Source organism: Apium graveolens, chromosome 2, assembly GCF_009905375.1.
Source record: "Apium graveolens cultivar Ventura chromosome 2, ASM990537v1, whole genome shotgun sequence".
Taxonomy (NCBI): domain Eukaryota; kingdom Viridiplantae; phylum Streptophyta; class Magnoliopsida; order Apiales; family Apiaceae; genus Apium; species Apium graveolens.
The window spans coordinates 41,008,347-41,014,420 of NC_133648.1; positions in this window are offsets into that span (position 1 = coordinate 41,008,347).

A 6,074-nucleotide genomic window follows, 5' to 3' on the forward strand; every position below is an offset into this window, starting at 1 on the left:
TGCCTCACATATCTCATGAACCCCAGCTCTTGCTTACATTTCCATGCCTGACAGCTGATTGTACACCATAAATGTACCTTCTAAGTTGTAACACACCCGGTCAGGGACGGCCGGCCGCTTAGGGCACCACCACGCATATGGGCAACAAAATATTTCAATAACATATATATATACCTGTATTTATTTTTTATATTATTTATTTTTTTATTTTTTTTATTTTAAAATATAAATTTTAATTAGAATATATTAACATATATGTGATTGGGGGACATATTAAAATTTTAAAATATATTATTATCTTTGTGATAACTTTTATTTTAAAATTAAAATATAATTTACTTTAATTTACGTTAGAAATATAATTAATAAATTTATTTAATAAACAAAACAAAGTAAAAATGTGAAAGGTTTGGAGACATTGAGTTTTTGGACTATGCGCGTCTATACCCGTTATCCCAGATGGCCAGATGAAGTTATATAACAAAAGTACAAAACCCTCTCTTTCCCTCTGCTTAGCTACCGAATAAAATACAGAACACAGATTGTTCTCTGTTCATTCTGAATATCAATTATCAAAACACAGGAAGTCATCGACTCATCGTGAAGATTGGATCATCTATGCTTTGCAATTCAGCAATTATAACGCATGTATGGTTTAAAAATTTATATTCTAATTACTTTTTTAATAATATTGTAATTTACTATTTGTTTATTATTTTTCAATTTAAGGATTTGATGTGAATAATTAGAGAATAATTGAGATTTGTTTTTGTAAAAAGTAGTATGTCTATTGTGATTTACTGATTTGGGATTGGTGACTAAAATTAATTGCATTATTTTGTTTGATGACTAGATAATTTGAAAATGAAGCGTAACCAGTTATCAGGGCATCAAAAAAGGCAAAAGAAATTGAAAGCGGCGGAAGCAGAGAAATTGCAAATGGGCTCTCTTGACAAGTTTTTTGGGGAAAAAACAACTAATAGTGGTGATATTGGGGTTCCTATTGAGAATACAAATATTAGAAAAGAATCTGAGAATGAAGCTACATATACTGAATTTGAGCAGGAGACTGAAACTGAGGAGCCAGAAACTCAAAATTTAAAAGATGGGCTTGTTGAGAATAATGTAGAAGAGACCGAGAAAGAAATTTCAGATGTTAGTATCAATTATGATCCTGGTACGTGGAAGAAAATTGATCAGTGGCTACGAGATTCATTGGTAAGAAAAGGACCTATCAGAATAATTTTAGAACATTTTCCAAAAGATTCAAGAAATAGACATTTTTCTTCGGTGCATTACACTCGGATTCTACCTAATGGAGACAAACAAGATAGGAAGTGGCTTGTTTATTCACTCTCAACAAACAAAGTCTTCTGTTTTTGTTGTATGTTATTTAAACATGATGTGGTCAAGACAAATTTTGCAAAAGATGGAATTGATGATTGGCACAATCTTGCTGCTAAGTTAAGATCTCATGAATGGTCATCTAGTAAATATGAGCGCTTGGATTGAGTTAGAAGTGCGGATGGAGAAAAATGAAACAATTGATAAGATTGAACAAGATCGGATTAAAAAAGAGATAGAGCGCTGGAAAAAGGTCCTGGTTAGGATTATTGTTGTGGTCCAAACTCTTGCTTATAGATTATAGCAAAATTATAGAGAGATTCACATCTCAAAAGCCTAAAAAAAAGTTTCAAAATCAATAAAGGTAAACTCATTTTTATAACTTTATTTTGACGTTGTTGTGTACTAGTAATGATGACTGTTCTATATTCATGATACTACATCAGTGGCTTGCAGGAGATTATTGCAGGAGGTTGAAAACTTGGATATTTAGCGTACAAGAAATTCATTATATTCACTTGCTACTTTAAATTCAAGTAAGTTTTCTTTTATACAATGAATATATCTTATTGTGATTTTTTGGTTATGAATATGGGGCACCATTTTTGAATCCCGCATAGGGCACCCAAATACATAGGGCCGGCCCTGCACCCGGTGTTTTATTAAAGCAGTCGATTACCATGTTAATCAGTTAATTATATGGAATTTGGATGGTTCTCGTTTTAATTATTTGAAAAATCGGGTTAAAATATGTATTTTTTAAATCGGTCAAATTTTAGACGATTTGGGTCAAAAATAGATCGATTCAAGTAAAAAAAATCAGTTAATTTGATTATAGGGCGAAATTAATAAAAAAAATAAGAAAAATTAAAAGTCAAAATAATAGTTAATATTTAATAATAATATACGACTTATATTGACTATCGTATGTATCAAAATTCTCTTCTCGTTATTCAAATTTTTAATAATTAAATTAATTTTTTCAGTTGAAGTATTCTCTGTATCTTTTCGAGATTTCCTTAATTTCATTTACTTCACAATCTGGTGTAGCTGATTTCCAAGACCGAAATACCAGTATTTTTTACTCTCCAAAAAGAATTTAATTTTTCTAAGCACAGGGGGACCCAAAGTCGGCTATGTTAGACTTAACTAAACAAATGATTTATGATTAACAATTTATTTAGAATGATTAAGAAACCAGCAGAAGAAACTTAGCTAGGATGCAGCTGTTAAATTTAAGTCTCATTTTCTTCATTTACAGTCATCTCGCTTAACTACTCTTTATCTTCAAAGCCACGGCCCATATGTACATAGCTAGGTTTATAGGGAAATTATCCACAGCCAACTTGGCTGGGATACACCAGCCACAATATTACATTACGGGCTGCCGCAATACCGCAATGTTTCATTGCGCCAGGTGAGTGCACCCGCAATGAAACAATGCGGCTGCTGTATCCCATCCAACGATGGTTGGGCATCAGTTCCAGGTTTATATATTATATTGTTATTTTTGCTGTTATTGATCAAAAAGATAGACTTGTATTTACACTAAAACTAGATCTGAAAAATTTGTTACAGGAGAGAGAAAATGTGTATAAAATGTCTCAACCAGAGAATAGCTACTGATTGTATCATATTTATACTAGTACTGTATTCAGCAGAAACTATATAACTAACTTCTATAAATAGGAATGTGAAAGTTGTCAAGTGGGATGATCCTCCGTTGTACTGGTGACCTTGTGACGTGTGACAGACTGCTCAATACCCCCCCTCAAGTTGGGAAGGGTAGAATACATGCCCAACTTGGAGAGCAGCAACTGAAATTGAGGTAATGTGATAATTTTCGTAAAAGCATCAGCAAGCTGATTCTGAGTGGGCAAATATGTAAGACTAAGAAGGCCTTCGAGAACTTTATCTCGAGTGAAATGACAATCAATATCGATGTGTTTAGTTCGCTCGTGGAAGACAGGGTTCTTGGCGATATGAATGGCAGACTGGTTGTCACAATGTAAAGTGACAGGCTTGAGATCATGAACACCAAGTTCCTCTAATAAACGCACAGTCCATGTAACTTCAGCTGCAGCTGAAGCCATAGCGCGGTACTCAGATTCAGACGATGAACGTGAAATGGTTGCCTGTTTCTTAGACTTCCAGGCTATAGGGGAATTCCCAAATAAGAGGATGTAACCAGTTATAGATCGTCGAGAGATGGGGCAAGCAGCCCAATCACTGTCGGAATAAGCTTGTAAAGTTAAAGAATTAGAGGCTTGAAGAAGGATACCCTGATTAGGAGAGGTGGAGACATATTTTAATGTATGAAGGAGAGCATCAAGATGACACGAACGGGGTGATTGCATGAACTGACTTAGGACTTGGACAGCATAGTTCAAATCAGGACGAGTATTGGTGAGGTAATTGAGCTTACCAACCAAAGATCGATACAACTCTGGACTCGACAGTAGTGTACCATCATTAGAGGTGAGTTTAAGGTTCAATGGTAAAGGTGTGGAAGCCTTTCGTGGTAAATCATAAGGACAATCAAGCAGGAGCTCTTTAGTGAATTTGTTTTGGCTGAGGGTAATCCCATTATCGTAATAACCAACTTCGAGTCCCAGAAAATAATGCAGGAGACCAAGGTCTTTTATACTGAATACCCGATGAAGATGATTCTTGATAGCAGTAATGGAAGAGAGGTCATTACCCGTAACTATGATATCGTCAACGTAAACAGCCATAATTGTGATTAATTGGCCAGATCGTTTGATGAATAAACTATAGTCATTTTTAGATTGGATAAACCCTTGTGCTGTAAGTTCAAAAACAAGTTTGGAAAACCATTCACGTGAGGCTTGTTTAAGGCCATAAAGTGACTTAACCAGACGACAAACTAAACCAGGAGGAACGTGTAAGCCAGGTGGAGGTCTCATATAAACCTCTTCTTTGAGATCACCGTGGAGGAAGGCGTTATTAACGTCAAGCTGAAATAAATCTCACTTTCGACTAGCTGATAATGCAATCAAACAACGAACTGTTACCATCTTTACAACAGGAGAAAATGTTTCTTCGTAATCGATACCAAACTGTTGTGTAAATCCCTTGGCCACAAGACGAGCTTTGCAGCGTTCTAAAGACCCATCAGATTTAAGTTTAACTTTGTAAACCCATTTGCAACCAATGGGCCGCTTACCAAGTGGAAGGGGTACCAAATCCCATGTATGGTTATTTTCTAGTGCCAATAATTCCTTATTCATAGCATCGAGCCATAATGGATCAGTAGATGCCTCATGAAATGAAGTCGGTTCAGAAATATTACATAACTGGGAAATATGTGCTTTGTGTGCAATATTAAAAGAATCAGAGGAAATGAAATTGCAATGATGAGATGGAGTAGAAATTGTAACAATGTGGCATTGATAGTCTTTTAAGTAAGAAGGTGCATTACGTTGTCTGGTAGACACTCGAACTGGTTGTGAAATTTGAGAAGAAACACTATGATTAGTGTCAGAAGAATTAGTAGGAGAATGAACACGAGGTGAAGAATTTGGAATATCAGGTTGATCGGTAAATGAAGAAGATGTAGTAGATTGATCAGTAAAAGAAGAAGATGTAGTATGAGTGTAGTAATATGAATATCATCAATATCAATAGAAGAATTTGTGACAGTTGGAAGAAAGATCGAATCTAAGTAAGGCTGGGAAGGAGATTTTGTAGAAATGATATGAAATGGGAAATGAAACTCGTGAAAGATAACATCTCGTGATACTGTTACTTGATTATCAGCTAAACTCAAAATTTTATAACCCTTCTGGTTGGGAGGATAACCAAGAAAATCCCCAAGGTTAGCTCGTGGTTGAAATTTAGATCGATTAACCTTGGATGTTGAAAAATAGCATAAACAACCAAAAATTCTAAGATTATCAATGATTAGAACAGACTTGTATAATTGAAAGTAAGGAGAAATGTTACCAAGACTATGTAGTGGCATACGATTGATGAGGTAAGTAGCACAAAGAATACTATCGCCCCAGTATTGAGATGGAAGTTTTGACTGTAAGAATAAAGCACGGGCTGTTTCCAATAAATGACGGTGTTTGCGTTCAACAATCCCATTTTGTTGAGGGGTATGGACGCAACTAGTCTGATTCACAATTCCTCTGGACAAATAAAAACGTTTCAGAGCGCCTGCTGTAAGTTCCAAAGCGTTATCTGATCGAACACAAAGAACTTTTGTCTGAAATTGGGTCTCGGCATAGTTAACAAAAGACTCTAAAATGATAGGCACCTCAGACTTGTGCTTCATGAGATGAACCCACGTATATCGACTAAAATCATCTACAATTGTCAGGAAAAATGTACAATTTGTATAAGTTTTGGTCTTATAAGGACCCCATATATCAATGTGTAACAGTTGAAGTACATTTGTTGTTTTACTAGAGCTATGAGGAAATGACTGCCTACACTGTCTAGCTGCTGGACAAATCTGGCATATAATAGAGTTTGAAAGTGATGAAATATTAAGTTCAGGTAACAACATCTTTATTTGAGAAAAAGGTAAGTGGCCCAGCCTCATGTGCCACAGCTTGAGTGCATCTGAGTTGTGAGATTGAGAAGCGTTGCAGAGAACATGTGCATGTGAGTTATCTTCATTCTTTATGCCAGGATACACTGTGTACAATCCATCACTCAGTTTACCAAGAAGCATCAGTGGTTCTTTCTGAGAATGGGCCTGT